Here is a 16,517-nt window from a genome sequence, read left to right as displayed (position 1 = left end):
ATATATATATAGAAAAGGAAGGGGCTGAAATAGGGAGGAGACAGTCTGAGGCATACATTTTCCCTCTGATATAACTATGAACTCATAATTTAAAAAAAAGAAAAAGAACTACAATTTCTAACTCAATCTTAGAAAAACTGAAAGATTTAATTTATTATATTTATTTTCTAAAACAAAAATAGGTTTTTTGCAACATAATTAATGTGATGTTAACCCATTGACGCAGGTGATACACAGGTATGTCTTTTATATATTTCTTTCTGACTCACTAATTACAAGCAACAACATATTTTGGTATCTTTAAATTATAAAAAAACATGTATATAGTTACTAAAATATGTTAGATTATCAGAATTATAGTTGTATTAAAGTGTAAAATCTTAGAACAGTAGTTATAATTTACTTTTATTCATATTAAAAAATTTATCAACTATTGATTTGATAAATTAACGAAATTTGAACGATAAGTAACTGTTTCTCTTAGATCTAAATAACTTCAAATAAGTGCAAATTTGAAAGATTATTCTTTGGAAGTGAGCTGTGTTTGGTAGATTTTACCTTTAACGCAGAAAAAGACACCGTCTTTTCATGCTTTATTTCATCTAACCATAAATTATTAAATGTTAAATACAATATTTTCCCCGTATTTTGACCTAAATTAATACAAAATAAGGACGAAAAAAAAATCAAGATCATGTTAAAAATTCCGCTTCTAAGGTTTAATATTAATGACTATATGCTCATACTAACCTTTAATTAAATTGTTTTTTAAATTTTACACTTTTATTGCAATCTTTAAATTACCTTTATAACTATTAAACATTGTTTTATTATAGATTAATTATAAAGGAATTCGTTCAGAAAGTCGAAACGAACAACAGATCTAAATGTAATGAACATCAATTTATCTCCAGTTGCAAATAGATTGATACCAATAATTACAGTAAAATGTTTCTCTTTTAAGAATCATAATTCATAAAATTCATATTATTTCTAAAAAAAGTGATAAAATGAGCTCTCAATTAATGTGACTCTAGTTGTTGTTTTATTATTTTTCTAAAAGGTTATAATTCATCTCTTTTTTTTATGCCACCTAGAAAAAGTTCGCTGAATCCAGATGATCACCATTTTTATGCCGTACAATAATTCATCAGATTCCAAGATAATTCGCAAACAGTACATTCCTGAAATATAGATCAATCCATCAGAATGTTAATTCTTGGAAAAAAACACTTTTTTTGTACCCATTTCCATTTAAAAACGGAGAAAACTAGATTTAGGTCAAATTCACTGTCATAAACTGAATCAAAGGATAAATCATATGAAAAGGATGTTACACTAATGTGAAACAACGAAATATTTTAAAGTTTTATCAAACTAAGTATAAATGCGACATTAAAGTAGTTAATTGGAATATAATTTGCAGCTATAATAATTAATAAAATTAAAAAGATAGCATAAACTTAAAATTTATTTTCAGATATTGTCGGAGCGATCAAATGAAAACCTTTTTATCAAATGAAATTATCAAAGGATTATTTTTTTTTTGGTTGCAATCATTAGTTTCGGGGGGAAATGCAACATTTTATGCTGACATAAAAACAAGGAACAATTATTATTAGGGGGACCGGAAAGTAATGTCAATTCGGCGTAATAAATATTCGTTAGTCTTAAAAACCAATTAATTTTTTACGATCAGGCATTGAAAGGTTGTTGCTAACGCACTTGATGGGATGTTCGGCTGTACACGGAGACTCCGAGGTGAACAGATATTGGAGTGCTAGGCATCTGCTAATGAGTCATTGACTTTTTTCTCTTTTATTCTTCCTGTTAAAAGTTTGTTAATTTCTGCCATTGGAAACTTAAAAAAAAAAAAGAAGGTTGTTGCTAACGAGGGTGAATACATTATTAGAATCTTGATAATAGATATCAAATGCACAGAAACGACATTAACTTTCCGGTCCTCTTAATATTTTCCACCTCACCACCTTTAATTCTGCAATTTGTAACACTTAAGTAAAGAAATATTTTAAACGTAAACAAATATTGTCTGCATTGAATATGCTTAGTTTAATGTTAACAATAAATATGGTTTTTCCAACATATCTACTTTTAAAAAAAATCTACATAGAAATCTCTTTAAAATTGTCATCAATTACCCTGAACAAAATAAGGCTAAGTTACATTCATTTATTTATCTTAAAAGCAAAATCCCTTTCGTCGTAAGATTCTACAACAAAAAAATTAGATACTTTTAATTTTTTTTATCAGATAAATCACTGACTTTTAGCTAGTAAATTAACTAGGAAAATTACATTTAAAAATTGTTTCAAATTAATTACATTTAGACTTAAACAATTAAGTGAGGGTGTTATTAAATTAAATCACGTATTGCATAAGCAAAATGAAATCAATTTTAACCGATTAATAAACTTTAACAGCCACATTGGATAAGATTAAGACAAGGAGGATATTCATTTTAATGTGCTGAATATTATTCAGAGTTTGTCTGGGTCACTTGTTTCAAGAAGGAAATACAAGATATTTTAAGCTTTTATCGCTTTATGATGAATAAAAAAAAAAACAAATAAATTGTCGAATTTTCTCAAGCAATGTAGATAACTTTACTTTTACGTGTTTGTAAATTTATTATAATAAGACCACTTTTTTACAGAAATGGGTATAAATAGCATAATTGTACAACGCGACGTGCAGCTCAACTTTGAAAGTAATTCGGTTTCAAATGCAAAGAAAGACGCAAACGATCAATAAGGAGCATAGAAAAAATAAATTTAACATACTGTTGAATTTTCTCAAGCAGTGCTGTTAAAACTTAATTCAAACTTGTTGTAAATTTATTTTACAACGACAACTTTTTCGTGAAAATGGGTTTAAAATATCACAATTGTACAGTGTGTAACTTAACTCCAAAAAGAATTCTGCTTCGAATGCAAAGAAAGACTCAAATGATCTACATGGAGAATAGAAAAAATAAATTTAATATATAGTTGCATTTTCTCAAACAATGTAGTTAAATTTGATAACTTCATTCTAATGGGTTCGTAAATATATTTTACTAAAACAAATTTTTCATGAACATGGGTTTAAAATATCACAGCTGTGCAGCGTGCAACTCAACTCTTAAGAGAATTCGGTTTCGAATACAAAGAAAAACGCAAACGATCGATAAAGAGCGTAGCAAAAAAAGGCAAACAAGTTTATTGAAAAATCACACGGCTTGCATGATAATTCGTCAAAAGAAAGAATATAAAAAGAAGGAAAAAAAAGCCCCTCGCCCATATCTTTCCTCGACGATTACACCTAAAAAGGAATATAAAATCGCATTAGATGTAAGAATCAGATAAAATAAAAAAATAGAAAAAGTAAATGAAGAGGGGGGAAAAAACCGTAATCTGTTCTGAATAACAATGGGGGTCGAGTGTAATATAACGGGAAAATTATACCTCCTGCTTATTATTATTGCAGACTGCTGCACAATTAAAATAACAAAAAAATACTGTAAAATAAAACAGCACTACTTTCAGACAAGTGGACGCCGCAGTATTGCGTCACCATGACAACGACTGTCACGTGACAATTGGCTCCGGTTAAAGCCAGCTTCCTGAGACCACGCCCCCTTCAGCGACATTTCCCTCCCCCTCTTTTACCCCTGAGAGTCACTGCACATTGTATTGACATCTCCACCCACTTTACCTTTGCTTAAATCCAACTATTTCGAATGTTTTAATTTACTTTTTTATTCCCCGATAATTTCAGGAAATATAAGCTTTTCTTTTATTTTTTTCAAGCACTTTTTTCGCTTAGCTCAACTAGAAATTAACAAAATAAACATGATGTTATTCGAATAGAAATTTTTTAGACAAATGGAAGTTTTTAATAAAAAATTATTTATATTACTAAGATTACATACATAAATGTTACTAATGATTTTGTCCATGTTTTACATGTTTTGTAGTGGCATTATAATTGAGATGTTGATATTTAAGTTGAATTTTTGATAATATTTTATACATTAATATTAAATTTTTTAAATTAATACTGGTAAAATCAACTGTAAAATGTATACCTCCTTAAAACCTTCTTCTTTTATTTGGAAAAACGGAAAAATTCGAACAAAATTCAAAGGCGCAATGGAATATGATAAAAGAGTACCAAAATTAAAAATTATGTAGATTTAAAAGAGGAAAAAGTAATTTTAAAATTGTATTTCCCATTATATTTTCTAAAAATAAAAATAAAAATCGGTTTAATAAGCCTATACTTATCTTTTTGATGGTGTCAAAAACTACTTAAGAAGACATAAAGGTCTAAAAAAACTAAAATATCTATCGCAAACTTGATACGCACTGTCATCGAAGCAATGAAAAAGAAATAAAAAGCTTAAAAATATTTTAGGTCGAAAAATAATGTCAAGTAATTATACACATTTTTAGATCCGTCCTTGGAATAGAACATTAGTCATTAATGGATAAAATAATTATTCAGTTGATATCACAGATTCCGATTGGAATAAATTCCAGACTATAGTCTTTATTTTTTCTGAGAGATACGAGGTCTAATCTTGTACATATTTGCTCCTTAAGAGTACACTTTAGAAGAAAAAATGTATTATAAAGAATTTATAATAAAAATAAATTTTTGACAATCAATCATCAATTTTAACACTTTATCAGGAAAAACAAAATAAAAAAAAGACCCTAAAGGCTATTTAGATTTAAATTAAATCGTTATATTTCCAGAAGAATATAGACATTTACGAGAACGTATAAAAAAAATTTTTATGTGCTCTAAATCTCTGTGCTCCTCTTCCTTTTTATCGCCGCGAACCGGTCATTGTTGGGTATTTTTACCTTAGGTAGCTGAGAGAAGAGTGGAAGGAGAGGAACGTCGACTGTTTATATTTAAATTGTTTTGATTTAATAATTTTAATTTAATTGTATTTAAACATCTCTTCGAAATAAAATACGATTACAAGCGTGGTATCGGTTCAGCTTTAGGTGACCTGACGTCTCTTAGCTCCCGGTTATCCTCTTGACAAGTTGTACAAACACGGGAAAGTCGTACAAACCTCAGAGAAATACGCCACAGTAAATAAAAGAGAAATAGTTTGATGTTCCATTTCATCCACGGACCGGTACTGGTCTGCGGCAAGTGGCTCGGAGACTACTGTTCTAAAGGACTAGTTGGAAAGAGAGCTTAGATTATAAGGTACAAATGTAACCACGAAAGGGCATACTCGTACTTCACTACACATTTCACAAATTTTATTTATTAGTTTGTACTATTTTTCTGCTATAGCATTTTCTTGTCGCCTCAAAGAGGAACGGGGATCCCCCTTGCCCTCGATGTATGTCCTTTTATCCTCAATCCCGACAGGAGAGCATAAGCCCATTGGCCTGCCAACTGTCGTCATACACAAAACATTATTGAATATTTTTAAAACGAAAAAGGGACTTGAGGTAACATAAAAATTAAGTATTCATCTTCTAGTATGTTATTTAAAAACTTAATAAATCTTAAATAAAGTACATTGAAGCATTTTAATTAGCTAGTTCTTGCAATAACCATTAAAAAAACAGGTAATTTTTCATTTATGATCAATTAGTTTTCTTTAAATCATGCACAGCTTTGCTATTTCACAAGAAAGTAAAACTAATTAGCCTATCCTTAAACTTTTAAACCAAAATTATCACACCCGATTCCTTAATTCAATATTCTAACACAGCAAAAGAGCCATTAAAATCTAATCAAAATTCAGAGCCATCAAGCCAACACTTTTCAAACCAAACTAAGGGGAAGCATGTATAAGGGATATAGCCATACAGCGTGCAAGATTTATGTTCTGACACTTCCAGCAAACTGTGTTCACAGCTTATAGCAATTACGAAATTTGCATTATATAGCATCTTAAGGAAAGCGACAAAAATCGTTCACGGAAAGAGTCCAAGAGGCGAACGTGCTTTTTTCACGCACGGAATGTTCTAGGCTGCACTTTGTCACAACTTAACGAGACACCAACCTCGTGTGACAGCGCGTCCGAAGAAGATCTAAATCGTGGTGGTACATGATGGTAATTTGGACGAGCATCCAAGCATTGGCGAGAGAATTGAAAACGAAAATAGCATTTCCCACATTTGTTTTCTGTTTTGTAACCGCTATAGGACGACTGCTAACCAGCAATTAGACCTCGCTGTGTTGATAATAGATTGTATCGTCAGACTGATCGATACACATTCCTGATAATTCTATTTTAGCAAAGTTCGAATTGACAGTAGAAGGATTGCTTTACTTGATGAAGAAGCTATTCGTTCGTCTGCATTCTTCTCCGCCTCTATGAAACAAATCAAATCCTGCCATTCATGTTAGAGGTTTATTTGAAATTCATCAATTATTTAGACAATAATGAATTAAATTGAACATAGTATAGTTTAATGGTAATCGGTTAAATTGTACTAAATGTGAACACACTATGTACTCTTATGAAAATTCTTAAATAAAATAGCAAATCTGTTAAAAAATAGAGGGGAAAAACGAGAAAAAAAGAGCAACCACCAAGGTATAAAAAGGTACGTAAATACGATTGTACGTAAATAGAGTAAACCAAATGATGAGAAAACGGTTTCGTTTCGCTTATATAATGTAGTATAAATAATGAGAAAACGATTTTGTTTCGCTTACATAATGTAATAAACAATGAGAAAACGGTTTTGTTTCGCCTATATAATGTAATATAGATAATGAGAAAAAGATTTTGTTTCGTTTATATAATGTAATATAAACAATAAGAAAACGATTTTTGTTTCGCTGATATAATGTTATATAAATAATGAGAAAACGGTTTTATTTCGCTTATATAATGTTATATAAATAATGAGAAAACGGTTTTGCAATTCTCAAAGCAAAAAATACAGATCTAAACTATAAGTTCTAGAAAAAATAAGGTTTACATTTAATTAACAGTAAAGTTTTTTTGAGAAAATTTATAATTCTGTTTAGTGGATTGAAAGCGAAAATAGCATTTCCCACATTTGTTTTCGGTTTTGTATAACCGCTATAGAACGACTGACAACCAGCAATTAGACCTCACCACGTGGATAATGGATTACATCATCAAACTGATCAATATGCATTCCTGATAATTCTATTTTAGGGAAGTCTGATTTGGCAATAGGAACGATTGCTTTCTTTGATGATGGAGTAATTCGTTGTTGCGCATTTTTGTCCAACTCTATCACAAACCAGATCTCGCCATTCATGTTAGAGGTTTCCTTGCAATGCATCAATTATTCATATAATATGGAATTGAATTAAAAGTAGAGTTTAATGTCAATTGGATATACTGTACCAAACGTGGTCGACATTATGCATTCTTGGCAAACTTATCAAACGAAGAAATAAATCTGATTTAAAAATTAAAAATGGGTAAAAGAAAGGTTATTTAAGGGTCGTGGGACTCAATTGAAAATTAAAAAAATCTTTTGAAGGTGATGCAGTAATGAGCATACTGTTTTGTTACTATGTTCCATAGAGTTAATTGTTGGTGCAGAAGCCATCGAATCTTTTAATCATCTCAAACGCCACAACTCATATAATGAATACGCGTATGTAAATAAATTAAACACACGTATAAAGTTTTACAAAATTTTTAGAGCACATGGAACTAAATTTATATACGTAAGTATATAAATAAATGACTAAATAAAGAAATATTTCTAGTACTAATTTTAAATCGTAAAAATGCGCTTTTAATTTAGAAATTGCTTAAAAATAAACATTTTTAATATCAGTGTAATTTACTTTAACATTCTAATATTTGTTGATAAATATGTAAAACCAAGTTCGCCCTATCTAAAAAATTAAAAATTGACTTATTATTAAAAGTTTGAATAATCGCTTGAAAAACAAGCATTTTTAAAATAAGTGCAATGTTGTTTATTAGTAATTTTTCTTAATAAATATGCTAGCAAACTATAAAATATCTGAAAACGTGCATAATAACTTAAATTTGGATAATAGTTTAAAAAATTAACTTTCAAAATCGGGATAAATTACTTTATCACTAACGTTTCTTAATCTAAGCAAAGTTTTGTAACAAATATGTGAACCAAGTCCATATGCTTGGACTTAATATGCATATTTGTATCAAAAATTTAATATTTAAAAAATTTTATTAATAAAGAAATAGCGGTCCAATCTCTAAATAGAACAAACTTTCTCAATTTCTCATGAATTTAATGAACATCGATTCTGATCTTTCTGTTTCAGAATAATTTTGACCCACGGAGAGAAAAATTCTGTAAAATTATCATTAATTGTAATTACATTTCATGTAAAAAAATAAGAAATTAAAAAGAAAATTTGTTAATAAAACTAAATAATACGATATTTAAACCATTCATTTGGTAAGTTTTCTGTTCATAGGGTAACAGTTTATTAAAAATTCTGGTTTTCATAACTATAGTTTTTATTACCACACATTTAATAAAAAATACAAAACTGGGAAGTAAGTTTAACCAAATAAATTGCTTTTATGTCATGCTCTAATGATAAAATTACCAAATTTTACCGCACTTACCAAATTTTATCACAAATTATAAAACCATACCTTATTGTTAATTTTACCAAATTTACTACCGAATTTATTACCAAGGCTTTTTTGTAAAAATTGTCGAACTTTTTTATGTTCCCACAGAGATGTAATCGCGGTAAATATTACCGTATTCTGGTAGTTTTGAGCTTAATTTTTTCTCTGTGCAGAATTGACTTCAAAAAATTCCTCAAAACTCTGTATCAAACATAAATACTGTTGTCATACGAATAAATAGCGGTATCTGACATATTATATAAATATATGGCTTTATAAATGGCTTTCTCGTATTATAATGAAATTTAATTTTTAAACCTAATCTTTAATTTTACAAGGGTATTTTTAGTGGACAAAGCCGTTACACGTAATTAAATAATAAACTATCAGCATATGATACAAATCAAAGAACATCACAGGTTTTAAACCCAGATTCAGCGAGATTTTTTACAAAATACATACACAAGATAGATATTTATTGAGAAAAAAATAACACTGTTTGCCTGGCATAGTTTACGGAAAGTTTAACAATGAACAGTAGTTTATTTGAGCAATTTTCTTTTAAAATTAAACACTTCTTTGAACAAATTACATTTTGGGCGAAATAGTTTTGTTTAACACTCAGATAAATCGTTAGGAGACAAAGTATTGATGAATGTTATGGAAGTTACAAATTACGCATTACAAAATTTTCTCACAGAGTAGAATTCGAATGTTCGATCAGCGCTGCACGCTAACGGTTACATTTTGCTAATCGCGATTTTCTTTTTCGTCAAAAAGAAAATTGTCCCATTAAGGCTAGCATCATTAAAGATAAATAAGTTGTTTACAAAAATATTCTTTTGAAATATTTCAATTCGAAGTGTAAAGCAGTTATAGACTTTGATCATTAAGAAAGAATAAAAAAATAGAATAAAAACAGAAATTTTAACGAACAGTTATAATGTTTCTGTTTCATTTTTTAAAAGAACAATGGCATTGAATTCAAAGCAATAAATAAGAAAAGAAATTTTGAACACGGAATAAATCGAAATTTCGAAGAAGAAAATATTTTTAAACAAAAGTACGGAACTACGTTTTATAAAAAAATTTTGAATGAAATAATTTCCTCAAAACTAGTTCATTTAGTTAATTTTTGGAAAAAATAATTAGATTTATTCTATTTAACTTTAAGTATTTGCATTTAGTATCTTTTTATGCATTTCGCTCTTAGTTTGATCATTCTTTTTCCTTTTATCTTTGAAATTTTGAAGAAATACTTACTTATTCAATTTACAATTTTATTTTGCGGCCAAAAACATGAATTACAATATCGGTGCTTATTTCTCATATTTTATTTTACGATCGAAAATAAGAGTTACAATAACTCTGAGTACTTCTTAAATTTTATTTTTCGACCGAAAACATCTTACAACGTTATTTATTTTTTGAAAATGTATGAATTACAATAGTAAAGATTGCAACTTCAAATTTGCATTTCTAACTATCAGTAAAAATTAGTTTTTCTTAAATATGTTTTTATTTATTGTTATGCATATCACTCAGTACCGAATCCAATCAAGCTGTTTCGAGATTTATTAATTTTTTGTGTAAAAATATCATAAATTTAAAAAAATAGTTCGAATAAAAGAAGTTCCATTTGATGTTTGAAGTTCCATTGAAGTTTTTTCTAATTAAAATTAACTTTTAAATTTTATGTAAGCAATTTTATAAACGGTGGGTTCTAAGAATCGTATCATTCCTTTTAAGTAAAGTACCCACTCATTTTAAGTAATTAAACTTTTGTTATTAAGTAAATTAAGTTATATTCAGATTTTTTTTCTTTTGTTGGTTACAGATTAATATTTAAAAACAGATTTTTAGCTGCACAAGATGTAACTAATAATTTTTAAATATTTCTCACCAAAGATATAAATACTTAAACATTTGACGAGTACAGTCGTACAAAATTACAATTCATTAAAAATTAATATAACTTAATGATTTATTACTTAACCCTTTGACGCAGATAGAACACCGGTGGTCCATCTGCTATAATTGCATATATATGCTTTTTTTCTGACGCTATAATTGCAAGCAAAAATATATATTTTCGTATTTCTTAATTACAAAAAAAAAACAGTCTAATAGTTATTAAAAAATTCTGTTTGATTATTGGAGTTATATTTGTACAAAAATATAAAATCCAAAATAAGTGGTTTGAAATTTTATTTTTTTATTTTCATTCATATTCAAAATTTTTATCTATAACTGATTTTGTGAATAAAAGAAACTTCAATAACTGTTTCTCATAGTTCTAAATAACAGCAAATAAATGCAAATTTGAAAAATTATTGTTTAGAAATGAGTCGTGTATGGAAGATTTTACCTTTAACTTAGAAAAACCGGTGTTCCATGCTGTATTTCATAACCATAAATTATTAAAATGCTAATTATAATATTTTTAGTTATTTTGAAGTAAATTAGTACGAAATAATGAAAAATATGTTTAATAAAAATTTTGAGCCAAAAGGTTAAGTAGTGATACATATTGTATTATATATTTATTTACGTGCATCACTTATGTATTTTATGTACTACGTATATTGCTACACGTATTTACGTGCATTGCTTTTATAAACCCAAAAAACAAATAGTTAATTTTTTTCAAATAGGGGAAAAGTAATTGAGCATTAAATTTATTACTTCATGATTCATATGAGTAGATCGACCATCAATATTACCAAGAAAAAAAATGAAAACAATTCATTCAAATAATTACCAATAATTTGAAGGGGAAAAAAACATTAAATTGACGTTTCTTTTTATTTTCGATCATATCTCAATTCATTTCGCGTGTTTCTTAATAGTCTCTCAATTTGCAAGCTTTATAAATCCTCCTCACTTTCATATCCTACACGAATATATTCTACAAACAGGAAGTTCATGCAACATTTACAACTCGTACAAATAACTTCATTCAATGGAATATCCCAATCAATAATATTCTTTCCTTTTTTCTTCTTCTTTTTTTTTTGCCAAATACGTAGATAATCATGAAAATTTTACCTTACGGGGGCTTCCCCGCCAACTGAATCACCTATTTACCTTCCTAGAACACTTATCAGGTACGACCCATTGCCGCTTGATGGATTTTGACCGTTGGCTACGATCGTCCACGGCAATCGATATGAAAGTCCGACGATCATGAATAGTGGTCGACTGCACTGTTTCGGCGAAACGGCATTTATCAAACCTTTGCTTTACCATTTGCTTCGATGTCATGGGTATTTTTAAGTATGAAATTAATATTTTAAGAAGGATTTTTTTCATAGCTAGATTTATTTTTTTGCCTGAATGGAAAGCAATAAGCTTAGGAAGTGGAAATAATAAAATTCGGTTAATGATAAAATGAAATAATAAAATGAAAGTCCGGCTACCATGAATGGTAGTCGACTGTACTGTTTCGGCAAACGGCATTTATAAAATCTTTGTCTTACCATTTGTTTCGATGTCATGGGTATTTTTAAGTACGAAAGTGGAAATAATAATAAAATTCGGTTAATGATAAAATGAAATAATAAAATGAAAGTCCGGCTACCATGAATGGTAGCCGACTGTACTGTTTCGGCGAAACGGCATTTATAAAATCTTTGTCTTACCATTTGTTTCGATGTCATGGGTATTTTTAAGTACGAAATTAATATTTTAAGAAGGATTTTATTTTATCGTTAGATTTACTTATTTGCCTTAATCGAAAGCAATAAGCTTTGGAAGCATAAATAATAAAATTCAGTTAATTTTAATCATAAAAATATATTTATTTTCTATTTTAATTACCTTCAGTGGAGCTTTTATTTATTGCATTTATTAAAAGAATATCTTTCATTTTTTTGGAGGTTTCAGGTTGTCGACTTTTCCCCGTCTAGATTTATTACTTTCTCTGAACCAAAAACAATACGTAAAGTGTGCTTACGTAATGCGCGTTAAAATATTTTTATTATTGGACTATATTATTTTACTTGTATTCATCAGCCATCACAGGGATTTGAAGCCGATTCACCTCATTGGGAGACAAGCACTCTATTCCCTGAACCACCACGGCGTTTTATACTATTGTTCCGTAATAATTTCACGACATTCCATAATAAATTTCAACACGAAAATGTCGATCTGGTGATGATTGGCTGACAGATTTTTTTATTTATTTTTTTATCGCCACTAGTAATATTTAGTCGCCTTATGGCTAGTGGCAATTGACAATTTCGCCCTTTACTTTAACGCATATCGTATGCAATTCAGACAAATAAATTTTCATTCTTTAATTAAAAAAAAAAAAAAAAAAAAAAAAAAAAAAAAAAAAANATTTCTTTTCTTAAAGATTTCCCACACCTTTATACTCGGTAGTTAATTCTTAATTATTTTATCGTTACATTCTTCAATTAGTTCAATTATTTTGTCAATGTATATCTAACGAAACGCATCATTACATAAAAATATAAAACATCCCCCTTTTACAGAGCCGTGTGTGTGAACCAAACCTAAAAATATAATTAGCTCCAACAATCTAACAAAACTAAGAAATGACATTTACCTTTTCTAATTTTTTCTTCGAAACAAGTAATGACATGTTCGGATGGAATAAAAAAAGAGCAGGTGCCGGCTGAGAACTAGGAAAGCGACGTAGAATCACGTACAACTTGCCCAATGATCAAGCCCTAATCAGTGGACTCAGATCCACTATATTTCCCTCCTTCCCCCCTTGCATAACGACGGAAACAAGTTATGATTTTTCCGACTTAAATGTTCTTCAGTGTACCTTTTGGTTCTTATCATGTTGTTGTCAAAAGAAAAGTCATATCTTTCTTAAATGGATGTCTTGAAAGCGATTTCGGTTGACAGACATGGTTCACTTCAATTAACTTTGTTCATTGTATTTTATTTTCGAACACTTTTAGAAGGAACTGATCTCTCAAAGGCAGAAATATATCATAAGGAATATCAGGTGCTTTCTATTCTGTCGGAATTCGAATGTTCCAGGATTTGACGAGAATAAGAGCAAATTGCAAGTTTTCGGTGATTTTTGGCGCAATCTTTGATGTGTGGATTTAAAAATAACTTATTTCCTGAAAAAATGCTATTGCTAAATGATTAAAACTTAACCTTTATCTAAATTAAAGTTAAGATAAAGTTTAGTTTAACATTCTTTTGAAATGAACTTTCTGTACAAATAATATCAAAATTCAGATACTGTAATCAGCGAATGGCTTTTATCTCTGTGAAAGACCTTTATACACGTAGGATAATATAAGCTCCATATTATCCACATTAAAAAGTTATTCTGAAAAAGCTTTTCAATGTAAGTAAAGAGGTAATTTATAATGTGGAAATGCCTTTGTTAAAACTTTTTCGTCATGTTATTATCAAAATAAAAGCGGAATCTTTCTTAAATGGATGTTATAAAAATGATTTAATATGACAGAGATGGTTCACTTCAATTAAGTTCATTTATTATATTTTATTTTTGAGCACTTTTATAAGGAACTGACACCTCAATGGCAAAAATATATCTCAATAGTGTCAGATGCTCTTCATGCCATCAGAATTCGAATGTTCCAGGATTTGGCGAAAATAAGAGCATATTGCAAGTTTTTGGTGATTTTTGACGCAATTTTTGATGAGCGGATTTAAAAAATAACTTATTGGCTGAAAAAAATGCGGTTCAGATTTAACCTTTAGCTAAATCAAAGTCAAGATAAAGTTTAAACTAGCATTCTTAGCAAGTACAAATCTTATCATATTCATATCCTGTTATCAGTAGAAACGATAAATGGCTTTCTTTGCCTATGAGAGACTTTTATAAATGTGGCACATTACGGATAAGTTCCTATTTATCTACCTTTAAAAGTTATTTTGCAACTACTTTTTAATGTGCTACGTAAACAGACAATTTATAATGGAGAAATGTCTTCGTAACTTTGATTCACTTCATTTAATTGCATTTCATTTTTTAAAACTTTTGATTTTTTCAGAAATATCAGGTGATTTGAAATATTTTTGGCCTTTTATTCTATCAAAATTCGAATGTTCCAGGATGCGACGAGAATAAGACTAAATAGCAATTTTTCGGTGAAGTATGTACTTAAAAAAAAAATTTTTTTTTATCGAAATATTGTGACTTTTAAATAATTTAGTTTAAATCTTTATCAGAACTGAAATTTATAAGAAGTTTTTAATTATATTTCTTTTAGATAAGCTATCAGTACTGCTAATATCAATCGTATATAACCTGCAACAAAAAGAAACAAATGGATTTTATCGCAACGGGAGAGCTTTATAAGCGAACAACATTACTTTAGATTAAAAATTACGGGTTGTATAATTTAGAAACTAATTTGAAATAACTGTTTAATGTATTATATAAATAAGCAATTTATTAAGTAGAAATTTCTTCTCAATTGATGTTCTTATCAAAGAAAATTCATGTCTTGGAAAGGATTTCATTGTACACACATGGTACAAAGACTAAGCATACTAAAACTAAGCTTTCCAAAAGATTAATTGTGCCGTATTGATATTATAGTTTATCTCCAATTTTGAAAATTAGATCAATTATCGTAACTATGTGAATGAGTTAAGTGCTACAGGTATTCTGTGAATATAACGAACACTAATTTGTGAATTTATGAATTCACAAATTAATTTAATGAACCGATCCCGCATAAGTGCAATTTAGATTTTATGCATTCATCTCTTTTAATATACATCTCATGTCTTATAATCTATGTATGTGCTTACTTTTGCTAATAATAATCAATCAGATTTCCACATTATTATTAATTCGCATTATTATTAATATATTAACTGTGCCGTATTGATATTGTAGTTTATCTCCAATTTTGAAATTTAGAAAAATTATCATAGCTTATAGAGCTATGTGAATGAGTTTAATGCTACAGGTATTCTGGGAATGTAATGAACACTAATTTGTGAATTTATGGATTCACAAATTAATTTAATGAACCGATTCAGCATAAATGTAATTTAGATCTCATGCATTCGTCTCTTTCAATATGCATCTCATGTCTTATAATCTATGTATGTGCTTTCTTTTGCCAATAATAATCAATCAGATTTCCACTTTTTTTTTTCATTCGCACTCTGCATCCACCAACCAATCCCTAATTTTCCTTCCTTCCACCCGCATAAAATATTCTTGGGGGTGTCGATTATTAACCCACCCTCTTTTCCCATGATTCGATTCAGAGAAGGGTGAGAATCTCCCGGGAATTGAGGGGAATCTCCTGTTCCAACATGGGTTTATAATAACACATTTTATCGATCGCTTGGCGGACCATGTCTGTGAGAATTGCTAAGCCGGTGTAAAGTTTTCAGATTTGTCCAATAAATCCTTCATTCCCTCATGAGATGAAGTAAACCATTTTTCACATTTAAACGCCACAATCGGATGTTAAAACTAGAAATGGAAGCGTACTGGAATCTAAGATAAGCGTGAACAAATACTTTGACTTCAATCAGTTAAAAAACGATAAAAAAAAATTCTTAAAATTTTACTGTCAATGTATAGATATTCGAGAAAAATGGACAATATAAACGAACTGCTACAGTGAGTTTGCAAACAAGACCGGAAGCAGAACCCCTTTAGCACAGATTATTACAGCATCTTCTGATTACATTTCACTTTAGTTTTTTTTATTTAAAAAGTAAACAAACTTTGAAGGAAAATAGCTTTTTAAAACTTTTTTTAAACTTGTTTCTGAGAAAAATTAAATGGTTGAATTGAAAGAAGAACGGGAAAAAGTAAAGAAAAAAAATTGATTACAGGCATGACTGTTTTAGTTCTATTATATTAGTGTTACTGTATAAAATTCAATTTAAATTTCAACAACATAAAGTTTTCATGTATAATTTT

The 16,517-nt window shown here is 28.8% G+C and overlaps 1 protein-coding gene across 1 annotated transcript in view; it reads right to left on the bottom strand.

The window, feature by feature from the left end:
* Positions 1 to 16,517, bottom strand: part of LOC107457394 (aryl hydrocarbon receptor) — a 168,307-nt gene that overhangs the window by 86,816 nt on the left and 64,974 nt on the right. The gene's annotated exons all lie outside the window — the stretch shown is intronic.

The sequence above is a fragment of the Parasteatoda tepidariorum genome, chromosome 10, assembly GCF_043381705.1.
Source record: "Parasteatoda tepidariorum isolate YZ-2023 chromosome 10, CAS_Ptep_4.0, whole genome shotgun sequence".
NCBI lineage: Eukaryota > Metazoa > Arthropoda > Arachnida > Araneae > Theridiidae > Parasteatoda > Parasteatoda tepidariorum.
The sequence above is the reverse complement of the archived record's forward strand: the minus strand, read 5'-3'. Positions and strand labels throughout refer to the sequence as shown.